This window comes from Cydia pomonella, chromosome 12 (assembly GCF_033807575.1).
Source record: "Cydia pomonella isolate Wapato2018A chromosome 12, ilCydPomo1, whole genome shotgun sequence".
Classification (NCBI taxonomy): Eukaryota; Metazoa; Arthropoda; class Insecta; order Lepidoptera; family Tortricidae; genus Cydia; species Cydia pomonella.
Genome location: NC_084714.1, coordinates 15,801,522 through 15,826,465, shown reverse-complemented (window position 1 = coordinate 15,826,465; position 24,944 = coordinate 15,801,522). Strand labels below are relative to the sequence as shown.

Genomic DNA, 24,944 nt, shown 5'->3' with positions numbered 1-24,944 from the left:
TATTAAGCAGAAAGGAAATGGCAAACTGTAAAATAATACTATTGTCTTATAGTAATATTATTACTATAAATTCGATTTTGACGACCGGTTTGGCCTAGTGGGTAGTGACCCTGCCTACGAAGCTGATGGTCCCGGGTTCAAATCCTGGTAAGGGCATTTATTCGTGTGATGAGCATGGATATTTGTTCCTTACTCATGGGTGTTTTCTATGTATTTAAGTATTTATAAATATTTATATATTATATATATCGTTGTCTAAGTACCCTCAACACAAGCCTTAATGAGCTTGCTGTGGGACTTAGTCAATTTGTGTAATAATGTCCTATAATAATATTTATAAAGTCAAATATTAATGCAAGTACTGACCCCATATGTGCTTTATAAATTACCGATTACACAATACACAATTTTGTAGGTATATACTGTGTACACAATTTGTAAATTGTCAATTACACAATAAATACAAATAGCAAAAGGTAGTATTACAAATAATTCAAATATAAGGACGCTACTTAGAGTCTGTGCGGAAAGAGAAGAGTCGTGGAATGTATGGGGCCCAATGACTCTTTATGAACAGACTCTACAAACTTTTGATTTCGGTGTAAGGCAGAATTGACCTTTTTAACCGCGGACGTTTGAGCTTTGCCGTATTGCATTTTTGAGTAGTCAAGGGAAACGCCGAAAAAAAAATAGGTATATCTAATACATAAACGTTGCGTTGCGTTACATCACTTTGATAACAATTACCTCAGCTTACTGTTGCTTGATTGTTTAATGTTTACCTCATAAGCTGTCATTAGGTTTAACAGAATCCCTTTCTAGCGATTTTCACACGGCGCTTCCCACCACGCTATAATTGACTACTCTAACATCGTCGTACGTGCAAGGTACCAATCAATTTCTTGTTATAAGGGTTCCGTTGCATGAGATGGAAAATACATAATATGTTTTTAGTTTATCATGCCTGCGTTACCTCACTAAAACGGTTAATTTGAAATTATGTGTACTGGTTTATCGTAAGTTGTAATGTAATTGACATGTTTAAGTACTACTTAAACTCGTAAAATAGTTACATTAGTACTTATTATTATTACTTTTTATTAGTACTATTATTAGTACTTAGTATTAGGCAGTACCGTGAAAACCGAAATTTGCAAATTGCGGGGATCTTTCTCTTTTGCTCTCACTAAGACGTAATTAGAGTGACAGAGAAAAATGCCCGCAATTGACGAATTACGATTTTCCCGGTAGCCGCCCTGGTCATAAGTTCTGTCACAGAGGTTTTGACTGATAAAATATAATACAAAGTTTTTAGTAAAATAAGTTAGCCATGATTTCTAAACTTGTTTTATACTGATCTAAACGTAATATAATTGGTTTAAAATTTAGATAGCAAGTTTATTTACTATTTGTCTACTTTGGGCTTGTCGTTAAACGCAAATACCAGGCAGGATTCTGAAAAATTATACTTTAGAAAAGGGAGTAAAAATCAGTGTCACATTAATAAAATAGGTACAACTGTTTATTTGTATAAACCTACTTTACGAGAGCGTTATTTTAACACCAGCATTTAGTTCTCTCAGAACTTTGTGCTTCAGGTAATAAATTTAATATCATTCAAAGTTAATGCACTTTACAGTAACACGCTTATTTTTGACTGCCATCCAACGAGTCGGTTTGGTAAAACATGTACAGTTGCAATTTTGGCTATCCAATACACGCATTACATATCTTTTAGAAAAATAAAAGACTCAGCTTTTGTTTTATGTAAGATTCAACCATGTAAAAAAGAAAAATAAATAAATAGTGATCAAAATCTCGTTGAACAGCAGCGGTATCATGGTCGCATTTTTATGCCATGCGTCACTTTCGCACTTACATACTTGTTAGAACGTGACAGGCATAGTGACAAGTGATAAAGAGGCGACCATATTAGCCTTACAGGTCGTGTATTTTCTCATGTTTTTTATAACTTTGTCGAATATTACGAGTATATATAATTATGCAAAACTGAGACAGCAAATTACGTTAAATTAAATTGTAAGTAATGCATTAAATAAGTTTCAAGTTTCAACCCATATATGTATATGAATAATAAGGGGTCTATACCTATTTCTTTTTTATAAGTAAAAATCTTTGTAACAGAACTGATGACCTCACTAAGTACGTATGCTTCATGGACCCAATGTAATGCGGATTGGGAACTTCAAAAACCTTTTAGTCCATGTTTCTAACTCTATGTTTTCTGTTCCTTACGGCGTAATCAGTAGTTAGGTACTCAACAAATCAACAATAGATCTCAAGATATTTACGAGTAGGTACACTATTGTTCTCATATATCACATATTTGCGCTTTCAAACATATATGTAAGATGACGTGCGAGAAAGTGACAGCACGTTGTAAACAATGATTAAACGCTTTTTGTCCATCTATCACAGGTAGCTCAGTACAATCGATTACGTGTTCTGATGATATTTGCCGATAAAAACTATGATGGAGACGAAGAGAAATTTACATGATATCTATCAGAGGGCATGGAGACCAAGAGATCAGCTAAATAAGATAGACAAGTGTGTGAACTGATGCTCTCTCTTTATTTGCAAGGAAAAAAAGGTAAGAAGCTTAAGGTTGCGTCAAGTTGGACATAAGTATAGTCTCGGCGAAGCTATCCCATCATTGGATCACGGTCCTGATTAACAATTACCGAAACCATTTAAAAGATTTAGGCTTTCATATTAAAGACACAAGTTATAATTTATAATGTAAAGAAAAATAATACCTACACAATTAGCTTAAAAGTATCGATCGAACCTTTTCATATAATCAGCATTGGAAGTGTTACCATCAAAGTAAGCAAAATATTCCCAACTCGACGTCTCGAAGACTAGATCTAGATACCTATTAAAATCATAATAATGTTTTTGCAGAAATTATATTACAAGGTAGAAAGCTCGTGTTCCCATGTCACAATGGAGGCGAGAGCCCGGTTCGCAAGCTTATATAACCTCAAACATGATGCAAACAAGAGCAATGCCGATGGATAAGGAATTTTTGATTAGCCAACTTCAAATTTAGAAGAAAGTGGCTTAGTTCAAATTGCTTTGCGGCCGAGTAATTGACCTTTGGCTGATGGAAATGAAATAATGGTTCATGGAGCTTTCATTATGAATTATGTTATTTGGATAATCTGACACTTAGAAAAATACTGTAGTTTTTTATTCAAATGTTTATGATCACGCATTAAGTACTTCGAGGTAATTAAATTATGATACTTTTAGGTCTGATATATCAAATCTTCTCCATTGATAAACAAGGATTCTTTAAAATTGATGCTACACATTACATATCATATTTCAGGAAGTATTAATATACACGTAATATTGGTTGGTATTGTGTACACTTTTATCGCGACCCATATTTAGAAATGTCGTGACAACGCATCGAAATCGATTTAAAACTTTCTGCACCACTCACCGGCTGTTTTCCTGACTCGATACAAATGCAATAATTTTACCTGCCGGCGTTCCATTTTCAAAGAGTCCGTTTGAAAATAGAGTGCACGTTTGAATCCTGTGCTAACAACTCTAACAAGGCCTGTCTCAGCTTCGTTACCAGACAATGCAAGTAATGTGCTACAAGTGGCAGAGGTTAGAACAGACAACTGTGGCATAATGAGGCAGACACAGATTGTGTACAGTTCGGTATGCAGTATGTTGTTCTGCTTGGCTTACCTATTATTCTAATCCTTATTTGTTGTGACTTACTTCTTGAACACTGTATTATCGTAATCTACTCAACGATTTTCAACCTTACTCCATCTCATAGAACTTAAGAAAAAAGATACAAATATTAGTAACGTATTCTTTGAATTTTATTTGATTTATTACATCTAAACAAGGCTGGTTTTCATACCCTAGAATTTACAACACGTTTTCGTCTTTACTCAGCAACTCTTTAAGGGGTAGGATGAACATTTTATATCAAAAAGTACCTGATCTCAACTGCATAAGGCACTACTTACTTACTACATACCCAGGTAAGATAAGAGTAAAATACATATTTAGCTAAACCTTTTTTTTATATACTCGTATCTATATATTGTAGACGACCGGTTTGGCCTAGTGGGTAGTGACCCTGCCTACGAAGCTGATGATCCCGGGTTCAAATCCTGGTAAGGGCATTTATTCGTGTGATGAGCATGGATATTTGTTCCTGAGTCATGGGTGTTTTCTATGTATTTATAAATATTTATATATTATATATATCGTTGTCTAAGTACCCTCAACACAAGCCTTATTGAGCTTACTGTGGGACTTAGTCAATTTGTGTAATAATGTCCTATAATATTTATTTTATTATATTGAAGGTTCAAAAGAGAATCAATGTCGAGTTTTTAACGTTCGAAAACCTGTCTATTGCCGATCATCCATAACGCACAGCTTTCATTACATGGTCTTAGAAACTATATCGATTTTATCCCGCCACCATTCACATACTTCTACCAGTTCTTTTTTATGAAAAGGTATTTTTAGAAGGCCTTTTTCATTCCTCGGTTATCGTATTACTGGAGTGTTATTTATGGAATAAGAAAGTCTATTATTTTCTCTTGCCTCCTAATGTGCGGTGTTTTCAACAGTGCTCATCTCATCAAGGATCCATTCCATCTTATCCCAACACACCTTACTGTTTTTAAAAGAAGTTAATTAGTCCGATGCAAATGTAAAAGGTGACCCAGTTATTATGAACATAGAATGTTCTTCTCTAAGGTCACCTGTCCTGCGTAGTATTAGAATTGCAATGAACATCAATATTAAAATCCATACGATCTGACCGATGATTCAAGGTTGATCACCTTCTTGACCTACTAATTCGCGATCACAATAATATTTGGTAACTCTTGCTTGTTTAACCTTTGGCAATAACATTGATCTTATTATTATAGATCTCAAATCTTACTTGCTCTTATTTTTTATGATTTTCGGCATAGTTAGTGATCACAAAGTTAATAAGTTTTCAACTTTTCACTGCGTAACTTCTATTTGAAACGCTTCTTTCTGTAATCCGTATGCGGTAACCGGTAACCAAAGATGTTTACAACTAAAACTAGAGCAGATTTGACAGTTCCAAAAATAGCTTTTACGGCCTTTCGTAACACATCGTTATTCTTTCATTTGTACTGTCGACATAACACGCTCTTTTATTTTAAAATACATCCATCACGTGCAACGTTCCATCACTCAAACGTTTACGTAAGTGTTAACGATAACTATAAAAGTTACAGGTTACAGTTAATCGTTAGTTATTGATAGCTCTAATCCATTGGACTAGGATTTAACGTTGATTATTTAATAAAGCTCTATAGCTATATCCTGCTCCGCTTGCGTAAGCTGCCAATGTTAACTAGTCACGATTTACCTACTCAAATTTCCGTCATAAGAATGCAGTCTAATAGACCTTCAAAAACACAACTGACAAAAGAGGTAAAACATTGTTAAAAAATTTCCTTATTCGACAAACAAAGCTTCACTTGCATCCATAATCAGTTGTTAAAACACTACTTTCTTGTCCTTACCGATGTCACAAAAGCTAACATACGGCTGTCTTATTAAAATTCAATAAAGGTGACGTCGAGTTCAAAGCCAGATGCCTCGTCACGCCCGCGGCTATCCATCTGTCGAGAAATTGTGGTACGATAACACACAAGGCTGCACGCAAACAGGGTGGTCGACACCTTCCATAAGGCCATTGTTGATTAGCTATTGTTTTGACAGCTGCGTACATTTTTAATCTCAATGTCTCAGTCTACATAAAAGGCATTATAAAACAAAACATGGAAAACCCTGGGTTTTTTCGATTAAAGTTTCATCGCATCTGAAATAACAAAATGTACCTACTTCACAATGTTTCTCAATTTTAGAAAATTCTTCTAAGACCTTTTTTGCCTCGTATCTTCTGACTCGAGTTTGGAGTCATTGTCCCCACGAACTCCTAAAAATGACTTGTCTTGCGTAACAATTAGATTCTTTCTTTTCGTTTTATAATGTTAAAGTTTGGCGCCTTAACGGTGATGTTACCTCATTCTAAGTTAATATCACTTGTAATTGTTTTCATTAATGCGAGACTTAGATTGATTAAACCAATTAAAATTAATGATGGAGATGTCATGCGCGTCAATAATAATGAATGCATGTTAGAAATCACGGCAATTATATGCGTAAAGTTAACTCGCCATAATAAATTTCAACGAGTTGCGCGTGTCTTCATAATATAGGGATGATTTATCTTAACCATTTCCCTCGATAGAATCGAGTTCAATTTCTTCTTGTACGAGTCTCTCGCTCTACAGGTTTTCTATTATATTAGTTACGTCTATTACAAAATCTGAAGTATGATTCAATACACTTTTTATAATATCAAACATCATCCATACAAATCTTGACCACACCTACACTAGGAACAGGTTCTACGCACACAGTCGCATCATTTATTTTGTCAAAATGGCCGCCTATCAACTCGTTGGATCACCTCTTACTTTCGTTCTTTTCACTTTCGATCCCAGTAATATATTGTGTATCTTAGGTTACTTAATTTGTTCGTCACCGTCGTAACTTCCGTAGGGGGCGTTACTGTTTACATTTAATCACATTTATCGTTGATACAACATCTTGCCTTAATGTTTTTCTTTTTTCATTTTCTAATCACGTTTTTTCTTAATTACAGTTTGTGAGCGGTTTTGTGGCGTTCTTCTCTCATTCAAGGTAAGCTTTTAAATTGTTTTTTAATTTTATTAAAACTAGATAATCGTTTTGGTAATCATTTTGCTGGTAGACGTCTAATACTTACAAATTGAACGTAATATTGAAATAGCTATTAAAAATATTGAAATATGATTCCACTCAAGAAATTGGTAAGGTCTTGTTATTCTGCAATTTCTGTTGCACAAAATGACAAAAACAGCATAAAATGACAGTTAACCATTTTAACATGTACGGTCACATCTGAAAATATCGATACGAAAAAAGTGCCAAAAATATGTATACACGATTTTATTCCCCATATATTAAGGTAGTGTATACATATTTAAGGCACATTTTTCGTACCGATATTTTCAGACGTGACTGTACCTATGCATAGGTATTTAAATTGAATAAAAATCTGATTAGTATTCGTAAAATTAATTAGAAAATCAGAAACTTACCAAGTGTAATGTAATTACGTAAACAATGCACGTTGAGGAAGTCGTATCGTTAAAAAAAACCTATGGAAGTGGCGTCCTTGGCACTACCGGGTTCCGTCGGAAATGACGGTGGCTCTTATTACTATTATGAATGCCAGCAGGTAGTTATGTATGTAAGTAAGAAGTACATGGAGTGGACTAGAGAACGTGCCAAAGAAATATACGCGTCCAAATACAATCCTATATTAAACCTTTTCGTCGAGGTTTGTTGGTTAGTTAGCTGAAATATACAATACAATTTTGTTGATATATTCCACCTATTCATATTTTTTATCCCTAACGCTAGAAAAGCGGAAGGTATATTTACCCAAGGTAGCTATCAGATAATAAATAAACGGCTATTTACCCAATGCTTTTTGTGAAGAGATGGGTAAACGTAAACACTCCCGTATTCATAAAACTTTACAAGCCTCAATTAGTTAATCTATGTTTTATCCCTTTCTTTCAAATACATACATTGAAATTACCGATTAATAGTTAGCTAATTGAGGCTTGTAGCGCGTTTATGACTGACGCCATTAGTAAATACGAGAAATTTACTCAACAATCAACAACACGTAATCGTTTTGTAGGTACCGATTGGAAGCGCTGGTGGCCTAGCAGTAAGAGCGTGCGACTTGCAATCCGGAGGTCGCGGGTTCAAACCCCGGCTCGTACCAATACCAATGAGTTTTTCGGAACTTATGTACGAAATATCATTTGATATTTACCAGTCGCTTTTCGGTGAAGGAAAACATCGTAAGGAAACCGGACTAATCCTAACAAGGCCTAGTTTACCCTCTGGGTTGGAAGGTCAGATGGCAGTCGCTTTCGTAAAAACTAGTGCCTACGCCAAATCTTGGGATTAGTTGTCAAGCGGACCCCAGGCTCCCATGAGCCGTGGCAAAATGCCGGGACAACGCGAGGAAGAAGAAGAAGAAGGTACCGATTGGAAGCGAGTTAGCGGCATCGGCATTCGGTTCCAATCCAATCGGTATCTAAAAAACAACAAACAAGTACATAAAGTATGCAAAACGCCCGTTTTTAAACCATAAGTCCCTACTAATATCCCTCCTTATAATAGTTATAAATTACATATTATTATAAAGTAACTCTGTCAGACTATGACAGACAGTCAGGTATAAGCTGCTGAATCGATTTAGATGAAATTTGGTATGAAGATAATTTGAGGCCCGATAAAATACATACGATATTTTTTATCAATTATTATCAGCATCCCACGTAGATTGTCTTAAAGTAAAAGTTTGTCATAAAAGGAATCCAAAATTTAAAAACGCAGAATGTCAAAAGAATCCAAAAATATTATAGCCCTTAAGATCAATGAACCTAACAGCTGCTGGGTACGCGTAAAACTGTGAAATAATCCATAATTACAGGCCTGGGAGGTGGTCATTGGTCACAGTACAATGATTAGAGCCAAGCAGACGTACCAACAGTACCCCTCGGGAGTTCACATAATACTGGTCATAAAAGACTTCGATAGTGTGGTTAAAGTTCAACGAACTACAGAAAGAAATGAAGATCTCATCTGTTTCGACAACATAGTAACGAGATTCCCCGGGGCTAAATGATTGTTTTGTCATAGATAAACTTTTATTGTGTGATAATCAAGTAATTAAGTTTCATTTAGATTACATTGAATGTAACAGTTAGATTATAACGATTGTAATAGGCTGTGTAATAAGTAATAAAACATTATTATTTAGATAATAGTGTAATACGTTAGGTTCTATCTAATTAATTCCTATAAGACTTAGTTAAGGTGTAGTAAGTTCGTGTTCTTCTCTCACTCTCACTGAGCGTAAGCGTGACTGAGATGGAAGTACGTGCCTGGGAACGCGGATGGCATATTTTATCATTTAATTTTTGTGTTTTAAAAATAAAAAAGTAATCGCTGAGTTCCCTCAATATTAGATAGATAGATAGAATACTCTTTATTGGCACACTTATAATATTGCTCTTTATAATAATGCTCATTTTTTTAAATGATTTTCATATGTTTTATTGGCCAAAATTTATTATAATTATTTACAGTGCAAAATGCAAGCCCTATATTTGTGATTTTTCTATCGAGCGAAAGTCAAAAAGTCCAGATTCGAATCGATTAAGTCCCTAGAAAAAGGCCTCAATATAGCTTATTAATTTATGACAGCCGTATTGTGATCCAAGACAGCGCAGAGTTTTAAAATTCGGTTTCTGGACCTACTGCACCTTAAACTAGGTACTCCATGGTGCCTTCAGTCATAATAAACATTATAAATCCAGAGCGAAATTATTTAAAATCTAAAAAGTTTAAATTCTGAGACAATAAATAAGAAAGCTATCATCAAATTAGTATTTCTGTTGTGACAGAAATAAAACACAATCGCTAAGTTATCAATTTCTCGACGAAAACCGGTACGAGTATATCACGGAGAAAATCGAAAATCGAATGCACCTGGCGCTTTCGCCAATCTAACGCGCTCTTATGTCCACTCTTATGGTCTTATATAAGACCTTATAACTCGGGGGTCTCGGTCAACGTGTGACCCTTATGACAGGTTTCTTACTGGAGGTTGCGATTTATATTTTTAGATGGCTTAGAGATTATAGAATGACAGATTTGTTGGCCTTTATAATGTCTATTGAAAAATTAAGTTTAGAAGTAAATATGGGCACGCGATTAGATCTGCTATAGCCAACATTTGTGACCGCGGCCGGCAAAACGCGTCCGACTTTGTCGCTTGCCATAAGAACGCCTTGTCAGGTTATTGGTATAAAGATACAAGCAAATCTCGTCCTTTTGGCAAGCGACGAAGTGGGACGTTTTGCCGGCCGCGGTCACATTTACTGGAGTCAAGACCAAACCACTGTTGAGCTGCATATCTAATCGCAAATCTATATCTAAATGACATAATTTTTCAAATGTTAACAACAAAAATAATCATTAAATTACACGAATGGCTTGTTAGCTGATCATTTTATGCTTGATGGATGACTTTAATGGTAGTTACATAAAATGACATTCACATCCTTGACGCTGTTTTATTTTTCGTAGGTATCACTATTAAGAAGACGAATAAGAAGACTTTCAATATTAGTTATTGAATCGTAAAGGAAATTGACATACTTAACGCAGATTTTGAGCGGCACTTTCTCATGAGTCCAACACGTTTGGTTAGTGGAAAATTCGATAGGAAAGCTATTATATAATATTTATGTATGCACGTCTTATAAATTCATTGTAATCGTATGTTTATGTTAGGATGGTGTGGACTAATGATAATGAGAGTTTATTTTTCAAGTAGGCATATTAAAATACGCTTATGATCGTCAAAGTTACGCCCGCTCTAACCCTACACTTCTGACCCGAGAAGATTTGAATCCCTCCTGAATTGTAGAAGGGTGAAGGGGTATCCCAATGGGAGACAAACAAGAAACTCGGCGGGACACATCTTTTTTACAAGTTGTAACTTTAAAAATATATAATATGTATATATAACTATTACTGTGACCTGTGACTGTGCCACCTCACAGTTTCAACGGATTTGAAGTTGTGTGAAGAATAAAAGAGAAAATAAATATATGTTAGGAAAACTATCGCTCTTGCTCTGGGTAAATATGACCATGACCATTGTCAACTACTAAGTTTATTGAATTGTCATCGCACCAGTAAGGCGAATGACCAGAATGCGGGACGGAAATGCATAAACAATGCTATTCAAACTCTATCGACTTGGAAATAAAGTCCACTTTTGTATGGTCGTATTCAAAGCCCTACCATCAGATAAACCTATGTCAACTTGTCATTATAACTTCACGCATCGTGTACCTTAGGATTTACAAGCATTACATATTACCGCCAATTCATATCGACATCAAATGCCTACAGGGCTCAGTGCAATCCCGGGTCAGAACATGCTGGCCACATATACAAGTCAATCCTGTTCATGCCAGCATTTCAGATGTCAGCGTTTAGAAGATTATACGTTTTGACAGCTGTCAAATTATAGCCTTAGATAATCGATTGGCGGCGTAATCGATTATTCATTTCTATAATGTAATTGATAAGATTTCTCTCGGAGATGTGACTTTCTGCACTCTTTGTTTTTGCTGCAAATTGAATAGCTATGGCTATAATAACAAGTTTTGTTTGGATGTTTATTGATTTATGAAGTATTTATGTCGTTTGTTATGTGCTGTTGCGATGACCCATATCAGAGAGTAACATTTTTACTGTGTGATACTAGGTTTTGCAGATTTATTCACATTATTATGTTTGTTTTTGTATTTCGTGGGCTGAAAGCTGGAACAAAATGGGAAACTTTTAAATAAAAGTAGGTGTCTTACCTATTTACTTACCGGAAACTTATTTTGTTGTATTATTATATTAGTATTGCTTTCATAATTAGTCAATATAAATAAGTAAATATACCTTGTATATACCTAATTAAAAACACATATTGTAGGTGTACTAATAATTATTTTAAGGTAATACCTACAAACTATTTACTTATTAGATATTGCTATATCTATACACATACATACACATATATATACATATTTATTACACAAGTTACTGAGTTGATGGCTACCTGTGTCGATTTTAAATTACCTCGCGAACGTATCATACTAGGGCCATGAGCGTAAAGCAATTATGTGTACGTATTTGGCAAGAATATCAAAACGGTGTTATTCAACATTTGCATGTAGACCATAATGAACAGCCTCTGCATCGCGTGTCAGCTTCATTCTGCAATTTTACTGTCAATCCTTTTGAAGTCTTTCAAATTATAGCCGCAGTTTTAAACCGGGCTTAAGACAGGTAGCTTCAGAATACTAAAATAATCGTTAATTTCTCTTTCATTAAATGAAATGATGAGTAGGTATTATTGAACAATATCACCCTTTGTATTGTTTTTTGAAAAAAAAATAGCACTTTTAAAAAAAAATTAGCCTACCCACCCAAATCGTTTTTTTTATACTACGTCGGTGGCAAACGAGCACACGACCCGCCTGGTGGTAAGCAGTCTCCGTAGCCTATGTATGCTTGCAACTACAGAGGAGTTACATGCGTGTTGCCGACCCTAACACTCCACATCCTCGTTGAGCTCTGGCAACGTTACTCGCCGGCAGGAACACAACACTATGAGAGTAGGGTCTAGTAATCGTTCCCCTTTGTGGAAATCTTTAAATTATTTAACGGAGAGGTAGGTTAGGTGAACACTTCATTCACTGGCTAAGTAGTTTTAAATTATCAAAAAATCAAAATATACTTAGGGGGCGTCCATAAATTACGTGAGATGATTAAAGGGGGGAGGGGGTCGAGTCAAATCTCATCTAATCTCACGTTGGGGAGAGGGGGGGTCTCGACAAATATCACGCAATTTATTCTCTGATTGAAACAAAAAAAAAATTATACTATTTTGGTCCATTTAATCCAAATTGTATGTACACGCTTAAACTAGTCGTAAATAAAAGCACGAACCAAATTGTTTTTTCTTTTTACAATAAACAATCCAACGCGTTTACGTAATAAACCCACATCCTGAAAAATCTCACGTGAGATTGGGGGACGGGGGAGGGGGTTGAATAAAATCTCACGACATCTCACCAAGGGGGGAGGGAGGGTCAGAAAATTGAAAAAAAAAACACCTCACGTAATTTATGGACGCCCCCTTATTCTCCGAAAATGATGCATTATTTATAATAAACTTACAAGGGAAACAATACAGTGATCCACACACTAGGCCCTGCCTGCTGTAATCTATCGAAATAACAGAATCTAACGGTTAATTTAACAGTCTCTTAATACGTGGAAGGTAAAAATTAAAAATTAAAATCATCAATGCGGCTGCTCAGTAGTTGATCGATCAAAACTCGGCAAGAAATTGGGATCTTTTAACGATGCGTCATTATCATTATGTAAAACATGGACCATTAAAAACAATTTACAGAACTGCTAACAAAAGATATTTCGGAATCAAATGCAATCGATCATCGTAATCGGCCCTTTTAGAATCGAGACAAGCCCCCTGAGCGTAATTCCTGCCTTACATAGGTAATCCCAAAAATATATACCGTTGCTAAACTTGAACGTGGTCCTTAAGATAATAACTATTAGTGCTATTATTTTGTCTGGGAGGTGCATGCTTATGTTGGTGATGTACGTGTATACTAGTAATTTGGCTGAGGCCTTTACCATCGATGATGAAAACGAGATACGTGGGCCGTAAGGTTTGAATAATTTTCTCATTACTGATTTAATGGAGGATCTCGAAATTGGCTCGAAATTCGCGCCCCGAGTAATTGTGGTGCATTTCTTCAGCAATTCAAATGTTGATAACGGAAGCTATACGGTAAAAACCTGTGATGATGCTCGATGATCTTTAGTTTATAATGACTATGATGACCTAGCTTTTACAAGGATAGCGGTATCGATGGACTTCAATCAAACGGTCGGTTAGTGAGATGACCCAGTAATCTACGGTAGGGTTAATGCGTTTTAACCATGTTTTAACATAATAACTAAGAAGAAACATCAAAACACATTTTAAGGTCGTCTGATAAAGATGGTGGAAAAAATGAACATCCTTGTTTGGTAGTTCTATCCACTAGAAATCCCATATAATTAACTGCATAACCATATCTCTGCTAAAACGCAATTTTTTAGTTCTCCGTAAGTGTCGGATATCCGCCTCTAATTTACACAGAACAGAAGCGGTTGTACCTATGTAGCGATATTTCTTATGTGAGGTTTACAACACGATCTACTTAACCTTTGGTATAAGGGACATTGTACCTTCGACCTGTAATGGTTACTTACATAATATGTACTTATAACTTATAACATCTGAGTGAAACATACTTTTGATGCTTTCGAACTCGCGTAGTAGTTCGCTGCTGACATTAAGTATATGTAATACATAAAAAAAATTTATAGGACATTATTACACAAATTGACTAAGTCCCACAGTAAGCTCAATAAGGCTTGAGTTGAGGGTACTTAGACAACGATATATATAATATATAAATATTTATAAATACTTGAATACATAGAAAACACCCATGACTCAGGACCAAATATCCATGTTCATCACACGAATAAATGCCCTTACCAGGATTTGAACCCGGGACCATTTGCTTCATAGGCCCCTGCCCACATGAAAGAAAACCATTATCATTCTAAACATTTTCCTTCATTATTTGAGATTATCTTTACCGCAACTATTAAAAACGATATTACTGATCAATAAACTAAAACAATAACCGTAGAATAACTTTATCTAATAAACAAGATATTCAAGGAAAAGTCCTTGTCAAAAAAATCGGAAGTTCTTATAAGTGTTTTGTATCAAGAGTTCCCATAAATATTATCGGCGAAGAACGGACATCCTCCGGTATCTGCATTGGACCTTGTGCGGCAAATAAAAATATGTACACAATTTTGAATCTTGTTCTCCTAGAAATAAGCTACAAAAAAGTTTGTTGCTGTACAGATGAGAGCACCGGACCATGGTTCCGTGGCATTGTCCCCACTGTGTTGTACTCTGTTGTTGTGTACATCAACTTCGTTTATCTAATCATACCGGTGCTTGATGATCCTATTGTCGTATATTCTGGAAACCATTTGTAGTTACTGACAGCAAAACTAAAATGTAAAAGTATGAGCGACGATTTTGTCCAAACGTAAGAAATTAGTAATTAAAAGTGTTTCTTGCTATATTTAGACACGGACACTCAAGAAATTAAATATAATTTGTTCCTCATATACTTTGTCGCTTCTCTAGCTCTGCAGCATTCTGACTTCCACACATGAATGAAGCTGCTATATTGAATTACGATGTAGAAAGTGGGAAATTATACGTAGGAATCTACTTCCAGGGCTATTCATCTCCTTCTTGTTATGCAGTGTTAACTTTAAGAACACAATCGTTTTGTTTAATAAGCAGAAAATGCTCAAATGGGTCTGTAATGGTAATTTGCGTCGCTTTTTTACTAGACTATTTGTCACTAATTTCAGTCAAATATTTTTTGAGATTTGGAACACTGTTTTCCTTTGTTCACACTCATATGCTTTTCGTCACCATCATCAAACCATCTTAATAGAACAACAATATTATATTGTCATTCAACGATTATATTTCTAAAAATATGTTGAGAACGATTACGTAAAAATACATAAATCTAGACTACTTTCTAAATCAAACAAAACTTTTAATACAAGATCATTAGCTAAAATGATGTGGCTATTATATTATATTTTATATGTAATTGATAATTTTAATTTAATTTAATTGATAATTTTAATGTAATTCAATTGATAATTTTGATTTGATGTAATGAATAATGTTAATTTAATTTATCCGTATTTTTAATTTAATGTAATTCATATTTTAATTTTATTTTTTGTAATTTATATGGATTTTTCACATTCACATGTTTGTATACGCACAGAGCGACATCGTCACAACAGTGACAAAGCTCTTTAATAAAGATAAAAAAAAAAAAAAAAAATATGGATTTTTTTATTGTTTGTTGTTTTGTGTTTTTGTATTATGGATCTTGTCCGAAATAAATGATTTTTATTTTATTTATTTATTTTTTATTATAATTTTTTGTCACAGTGAGCTACCAAGATCACAAAAGGTACTTTCATCGCGTCAATGGGTACATAGAAAGCTTTTCACCCCGCTTCATCGCTTGCGACTTTTAAATTCAATGGTAATTTTTTCTCAATATTTGCTAAAGTTTCGCGTGGTCGTCAACTTTGCGCGTGACGAATTAATGCAAAATTGTGTTTTTCTAGTCAAGCATCGCACAATTTTGAGGATACTCGCATATTTTGCTTGTCCAAATAATTATGATTAAGTGTCCAGATGAACCCTAAACACTAAATGTCTTTAGCGATAAAATAAAATATCCGTATCACAACAATACATGGAATACAACTTTTCTTATTCGAAACCGCAAAAGAGAAAAAGTACTTAATATAATGTGTTGACCTACGGTTACACAATATATACCGTAAATATATAGTCAAGTTTGTCTATGTCGATGTTTATGATGTAAAATTTGTACCTACTTTTTGTGCATCTCATTACCTACATAAATATGTTAATATATTTCAGTGGGTCACTTACGACCTACATTTGTAAATCTATTAATGTCAAGTAGTATTAAACCTAGATCAACAATACTAATTTACAATGATCGTAATTTGTAAGAAAAACAAATGATTTATAAGCTCAAGCGATTTCTTTGTCAAAGTAAATTAAGTCAAAGCAATCGTAAAAAATCGTCTATAAAATTCGAAAACACGCATTGGCAATTTGACGATAATATCGGTTATTGAGTTAAGTGTATCATTATAGAAATATAAAATGATCAAAAAGAAGAAAACGATCCAAGGTTAAGACAAGGAGCTCGCGTGCCACGCGTTCTGTAGTCACCATTTGTTTCAATACTAGAAGCTAGTTTTGGCAGTGATAAATATATGTACTGGAAAGATTGAGAATAGACTAGATTTGGATACTAGGCATGTTGTCAAAATAATAAATGGAACGTGTATCAATCTTTGAAGACAGAATATATTTAGGTATAAATTGGAATGTACCGAGACACGAGACGAAATAGGTAGGTATCTAATCTATACTTACGACCCGATACAAAATTTAAGATACGTCAAATATTATATATACGATAGGGATCGGACGTTTTTTGAAACAAATACGTTACTTTCGACACTGACATATCCGATCCATATCGTATCTGGACCTGATATTTGACGTAACTTAAAGTTCGAATCGGGCCGTTAATACTTACTATGGTATAGTTGAGTAATAAGGTAACTAATTATTTATCGGCCTAATTTATAGTTAATTTTTGTTTACTTCCATTTTAAAATAAATTTTTATTTATTTTAGATCTAGTTTTTAAGTTTAGTTTAGTAAATGTTCTTCATACACTTGTGTAGGCGTGTATGTTACTTAAACAATATGAATTCTACTGAGTTACGTATATGATATTGATAGAGTGATAATGTGCGAGTATTTTATATTTGTTTTGGTTTATCTTGTAAAATTTAATATATAGTACATTGTAGGAGGAGGTGAGTTTGAGTCAAATAATACGAGTCCATCTTTAGCGTTTCCGGCCGAGGCATTACATATACTTTAATATAAATTAATATTTATATTGGCGTGAGGACAATTGTTGAAAGAAAGCGATGTATTTTTGCCAGCAACTTTTATATTTTCTTCACTAGAAGAACTCATTTTTATAGCGTAGATAGATACATATTTCTTGTATTTTAACACTAACGAATTCAGTAAGTATTTTCCGACCGCGGCTTTTTTTACTTCTTTATCACTTTTAAGATAAGAGGCATTTTTCTGTTGTTTGCCTCGAACCGACTCTAAACTTAGAAGCGTTTATGCTAAAAAAAACACAAACAGCTACAAAAGTAAAAACGCCTTAAGTGGTTTTGAAATTGGTCCTATAAATAACCTAATTTTATTTTTGAAGGAAAAAGTTGGGCCAAAAAAGACCTTTTGCCGTCACCAATGACAGATGATGATAACAATGATCACCAATGACAGATGATGATAACAATGAAACATAATGGTAGTAGTGTTGGTTCAGGTGCTACAGCTATTGCCTACTTTTCAGCTTGGTTTTTTTTATTTTTTATACTACGTCGGTGGCAAACAAGCATACGGCCCGCCTGATGGTAAGCAGTCTCCGTAGCCTATGTACGCCTGCAACTCCAGAGGAGTTACATGCGCCATGTGTGATGTTTTAGACCATCTATTGCCACATTTCCGAACAGTGGCGTGAAAAACATATAAATATAGACATTATATTGGAATAGTAAATACAGTTTGTAATTGAAACAACTAAAATTACTAAGTAGCGATTCTAACAATATGTGAGAATTTATATTAGGCAACCACCTAAATTAGCCCATTATCAGGAAATCAATAACTAAGGAGGTATATATATTTTTAGAAACCAATACGAATTTTTGAATCGGACTATTGAAGCGTGTGCTAATATATCTAATAGAGCAATCAACGCAATGTTTTTCACATGTTACCTCTAACTATAACTAAGTAAATCTATTTATAGATGTGATCAAATAAAGCTTACATTACCTCTACAAATTACACCGATTACAGTAATCGGCCATGTTCTAGATATATTTGCAAAAAAGAGCCATAACTCTTCATCGTATCGTTTGGAAAGTTAAATGTCCACAGTCAATTGCTAAAAATAAGGTAACTACCAAGGTTACATGTGACATTAAACCTACAAGTTTTTTTATTTCGTGACTTCACGATTTGAGGCAATTTGGTCACAAATAACATTGAGTCTGGTTTGCGTATAATGCTAATTTGGTTTATGTACAACTTTGGGGTACGGACCGTTACGGAAAATTTAGCTCAACAAATTTGAGACTTGAGACACACAAACACGGATTTACCTTCATTGTTTACCGTTAAACAAACTCCAAACTTGAAATTAAAAAAAAAAAGATTTTCAATGTGGTTTTGCATTCAAGGTACATTCAAGAAAAAACTAGTATAAGAGGCTTCAGATCACATTTACTTTATCAAGGATTTATTATTCAAATGGTTTAATCTTTATAAAGTTTATGGAAACTGTCAACTATTTAAGTACCTATTTCATTACAATTGGATGCAATCGATCAATGAATTTTGTTGGTACTAAATGCAAACCTTGTTTAGTCATTTGTTCTTCCTTTGCCTTTTAAATTCTAAACATAGATTCAAAGCCAAAAAATTATGTAGTTGTGTACCTAATTTTTTTAAATTCAGCATTATTTATAATTTAACTCAACTTACCCTCCATAATCTTTCAAAATAAGACAATATACATAATTGTTTTTAAGTGTATTTTGAAACCCAAGAAATAGCTACGTCCGTACTTTCTAGATCCTTACACTCGCATAGTTTCGATATCCTTTGTACTCGCGTCGTGACTGACTCATTTAGACGAGATCGCTAATCATTCTGTTTTTGCGAGCCTTGTACAGCCATGTCCATAATTTTGCACCTTTTTCTATTGCAATAAGGCGAAAAATGTATACATATATTTGTCTTGTCTGACTATAGGTACGTTTTATTGGTGAACGGCGAAGGACTAACATTTGAAGTGACATCGCTCTGGAATTTACCTTGACTCATGACACTGTTTTGCCGTTTAATGCAAAGTGGATACAGAAATGTACCTATGTAATGTTTAAACGTTAGTTCTGAATTCAAGTAGATCTTCCTACATATTATTTATTTTTTGGCGCAAAATACAAATTTAGGAATCATCTCAAGTCTGTCCATCTGGTAGGATTTAAGTTCCTTTTAGAGATGTTAATTTTGCATTTTGCAATATCTTTGTATTTTTTTAGCTAGTTATGTATTTTAATCTACTTTTATACGAGCTTGCAATGTAACAAAACTCTTTACCATGTTTTATAGGAAAAAGTGACCAAACGTATAAAATCCAATAGTTATTCTCTTGTAAGTTTTTTTATTAAAGCGATGACTCATGCGATACCTATTTATAATACCTACCTATATCTATTTATAATTTAATAAATATGTCTTACTTACACGCTTACATATATGGAATTTGATTTAAATTTATTTTTACAATTTCCAAGTGGATCTTGTCCAATAAAACAGGTATTGCACATGTAGTATTTTGTATATGATATAGCAAAAACAAATAAAATAAATAAAACATTTAATGGCTATCAGAGTTAAAGAAACAAAAGAAGTAATTGGACCTTGTCATTGTTACCTTTCTTCCGCAAGTCGAGGTCAACCGTGACCGATCGAAATTCTCGATCCAAATATTTCTATCAAACCAACCAGTACTGTAAACCCTTCGCTCCAACCGAAACACGCGTAACCATGGAGCCTCTTATAATGGATATTCACAAACATGCAAAAGACCTTCCAATTGTAATGGCAGTGATTTCTGAAGTAGCTCATCATAAATTGGTACGCTTTCTGGACCATGAAACTGCTTTTATGGCATTAAATTGGAGATTACACTGTCTCCTCCAACGAATTCAATTTTTACCGCAATTTTAAAATTAAGTACCATTATAAGTATTATACTTATGTTTTGAATTAATTGGTTTTATTTAGAACAAGCTTTACCTACTCCTACTCAAACTATTGGCATTTAGAGTCTGCAACGATTAAATCTCATCGAAATCAACTCTGTAATTGTATTTTGATGAAACTTACATTTTTTTATACCACGAGGGTGGCAAACAAGCATACGGCATGAATTTGTTGAATTAAGAACGTTAACTGCATGTTGTTTTTCTAGATGGTATGTTACATATCTTTTTCGAGACATATACTCGTAGTGTGGTTAGAAAACATTTTAGAAACTTTACATTTCATTTGTTGTTGTTGTTAGTTAACCGAATGATTGTATCTTGTAATGAAAACTGTTTTATGTACCTGTCATAATGGACCCTGGAGAATTGACTCAATTGCAGTTTTACTATTATATATACAATTCAACTAAAATCATCACCATTATATGTAGGTATACTACTTTTTACCTGAATTCTGATGAATGTTTTAAAGTATAATTAATCAGTCAGGAGGCTCTGCTCGTAACGTTGCCCAGTGTATGTAGAAACTTTTCATTTAGCGACGTAGCTATGCGATTGACATCGTAAAATCTTGAATCTTAACTTTATCTCTCGGAAAAACGCGTTAAGTATCATTCCTTCTGGCATTATGTGATCCATTATCGTTTTATTGACTATCTGGAATGTAAGGTATTAGGTTTCATACATTGCACATGGTTTGCGAAACATTTCTCGACAAAAATCACGATTTTGACATTTCAAATATCGTTACGGGTGGAGTAGAGCATGGCATTTGTGCCCGGGCGCATGCCTTACCAAGTCTTGGCTTTTGAGGATGCATGTATAACGTTGCTGTTGATATTGCAATTTGAACTTTATCTCATAGTCGATTGAATTCAAAAGCAAATTGCAAATTATTGTTGCCATTACGTTGTTTGAAAACATTGTATTCTAAGCTTACTTGCCAGTGTCTTAAGGTTCACTTACAATATTTGTGAATAGATTTGGAGCTGCTAAAGATGGGCCCTTCACTGCTGTCCTTGGGTTACGCGTAGGCCTGGAAATGATTTTATTGTTATTTAAAGATTAATTAATTTTGTCAGAATGCATCGCAAAGCGGTGAACGCCTTAGAATTTATATGCATTTTGTGGAGTTAAGCCAAATGTCGAAACCGACGTTGTAAAGGCATATCAAGATAGTATTTTGTAACAGCGCTGCACGCATTGCCCAGAAATTATTGTTAAGCTGAAACACGAATCAGGTTTTAGGACGGTAGGCCTAAAGGCCTATTTATCACTATAAATCCCAATCTAATTATAGGCTTTTATTTCACTTCGCCTGTTTGTTATAATGTCAAAATCACCCATGAGTTCCTCGATTATAATTACATTAAAAAACAATGTAATAGGTATTATTGTGAGACCATCGAGTCAGGGTATCTAGAATCGTTTTCGTTAAGTAGTCGCCTGTACAAATAAGTTTTGATAGGTACTCATTACATTGAAGTTAAACTTGTATAGGTATATATCTTTTTTTACATTAAACTTGTTTAACCTGACCTTAACAAGTAACAGGTTGGAAAAACTGCAACCCCACTGCGATATTTTTCTTACCTACTTGTAAGGTAAACCCTTTTATATAATCTGGGTCATGAATACGAATAGATAAACACCTTATTATTAACATCTGAGTAGTTTTGACCCTACGGTGAGGTACACAACACAAACAGGTTTAAAAAAAAAAACAACCGCACTTGACTTTGGTCTACTTTTCAGGCCTCAGGTATTCCGCGGTTTCTATGACCACCCGTAGATACTGCAGCCTTAGGCCTCACTGTTATTAGCAACTTGCTTTGAAATGCCAGTATTAGTTAATACGATACCTTAATTGGTATCTACGCATAAATCTTTATGTCTATTTAGTAGCACACATTTCAATCTTCGTTTGCCAACAATGCACCAATCATTTATATTTTTAATTGCCACGGGCGTACGTAGTCTATTATAATTTGCATTCAGTGCAATTATCAATTAATCTAATGTGAACAAAGCAATCTCTAAAGGTCGCGTTTCGAAACCGAGTCTGTTATTAAACATTTAACTGCTCTATTGTAACGAAATCGGTTATTTATCGATCCTTAATGTTGCTTTTGGTAAATATATAAATACAAACGACCTTACAAATTATTAAACAAACAATATCACAATGCTTGATTTTTAACCACTTTTATTTTATTTATAAGCACAGGCAAGATTATTACGAGTATCTACTTGATATAGGATACCAAATAATAATTTAATAAGTTTTTTGCAAAAAATTCATTTTTGGTACAAGCTATTACAGCTGACTGTACTTTTCTTTCCACAAGCAGACCCATCCTACCTCATCCTACCAGCAGACTAATACCCACCGAGACAATTCTAAAAACCCCAGACACAATAAGGTTGCGTTGTTTTATCACAGAGTTCCTATGGCACCTCCTGTCTTCATCATCAGATCAGCTCGATGGTACCATAATATTGCGTTGTCACCGTACTTACACATGTACGTAAATTTTCAGCTTCATCGGAAACCAGGAAGTGGGTCAAATATAACTTGCAAGATTTGACCCGTACATAGGTACATTGCAAGTTAATAAAAAGCTTGTAAAAACGTATTACATGTGCCATTTGTCAATTATACATGTTTCAGAGCAGATGGTGACAATTGAATACGTCCGTTTAGTATTCAGTTTATTTTTATGGCCCGATTCGAACTTTAAGATACGTCATATATTAGTTCTAGATACGATACCATAGACCTAATATTTGGTGTATCTTTTCGAATCGTGACGATAATAAGTGCTAAGAAAATTAGGTACATTAGTTAAACGTAATATTGATAGTAATGTCGATAACTGTTTAGTCAATTAATGTCCTATTCTGTAGATATCGTCGCCGTAGAGCGAAAAGTCACCAAATCGTTCATTAGTCATTTTGAGTTATGAGGGTTTAAAAAAATAATAATTAATTTTTATTTTACTGAAATTATCTTAAGATGAAATTGTGGTTTTATATGTGTTTATTCATTGGAAACTGCTATTCTTTGAGCTCAAAATGGACTTATATTATTCACACTAACGATTTAGGAGCTATAGGCGATAATTAATTTTTGCCCTTAAATATTACACCTTAATTATAACTTAGTGATTTTTTGAACGAAGTTAATGATTATTTGCCCACATTTTAGTGCGTCTATATTTGACTAAGTGAAGTTAGTTGAATTATGACTGCTATGATAAAGTGAAAATACGTGTTAATTAAAAACTACTAACTATAATATTTCTTTGGATACTGCTTAATATTTAATAATAAATAAATAATTTCTTTATTCAGACAAAGTGGTCCACATTTGTTAATTTGAGTATCTTATAAGCTATAGTTATTTACTACTTGTACAAAAAAAAACACTAAAAATAAAAATAAAACGGCTACAAAATTTTAATTTTAATAATAAACAAACCCAGAATGGGGGTTTATTAATGCGGACATCCAATGTCTTTGCAAAAGACTGTCTGGCCTATTCGCTAACATACTTAGTATGCTGTTGGGACTACCCTGGATTCTGCTTCTTATGGACATGATTCTTTTGTGCATTATGGCGTGGAAATCCTCTACGTGGGCGTCGGCAAACATGCCAGATGCGCTGCAGAATCTAGGAAGTCCCATCAGGACCCTAAACATGTTATTATAGAGGACTCGTAGCACTCAGCGTGCTCCCTGAGTATAACTAACCCACATGCCGCTGGTGTAAAACGATTGACTGAAGGATTTAAACAAAGTTTTCTTAACTTCCCCTGTACAATGCGCGAACCTGCAAGCCAGCATATTCCCCCGAACAGCCAACGCCCTACGTTCCCTCTCAATATCACTATCGTCCTTTAGGTCACTAGTGATAATGTGACCTAGATATTTGAATCGATCGACTCTCTCCAGCTCCTTTTCATACTGGTCAAAGATAAGGATATAGTACTGGTCGTGATAATTTGCCTGCCGAACTAATTCGACTTGGTTGTGTGTCTCGCTCCCTGTACGCTCTCCTTCAGCGTTGTTGGACCGAGGGCACGGTGCCACAGGACATGAGGGATGCAGACATCGTCACTCTATACAAAGGAAAAGGAGATCGCGGGGACTGCAATAGTTATAGAGGCATATCCCTACTGAGTATTGCGGGTAAAGCTTTTGCAAAGGTGGTTTTAAAAAAGCTTGAAGCCTTAGCGATGCGTATTTACCCTGAAACTCAGTGCGGATTTCGCGGTGGACGGTCGACAAGCGACATGATATTCACTCTTCGTCAGCTTCAGGAGAAGTGCCGCGAACATCGTGTCCCATTTTACATGGCCTTTGTAGATTTGAACAAGGCATTCGACACAGTGAGTCGAAATGGTCTTTACGAAGTGTTGTGTAAGGTCGGATGTCCGCCTACTCTACTTTCCATAGTGAAATATTTTCACGAAAACATGCGTGCTTTGGTAGTGTTCGATGGTGAAACGTCGGAAACCTTCGGCGTCAACCGCGGTGTAAGGCAGGACTGTGTGCTGGCACCAACTCTC

At 34.6% G+C, this 24,944-nt stretch overlaps 1 protein-coding gene across 1 annotated transcript in view; it reads left to right on the top strand.

The window, feature by feature from the left end:
- LOC133523708 (uncharacterized) overlaps positions 1 to 24,944 on the top strand; it is a 215,318-nt gene that overhangs the window by 47,732 nt on the left and 142,642 nt on the right. The window contains exon 2 of the mRNA XM_061859391.1: positions 6,722 to 6,759. The gene's annotated coding sequence lies outside the window, so the exon portion shown is untranslated. The remainder of the gene's footprint in view (positions 1 to 6,721; positions 6,760 to 24,944) is intronic.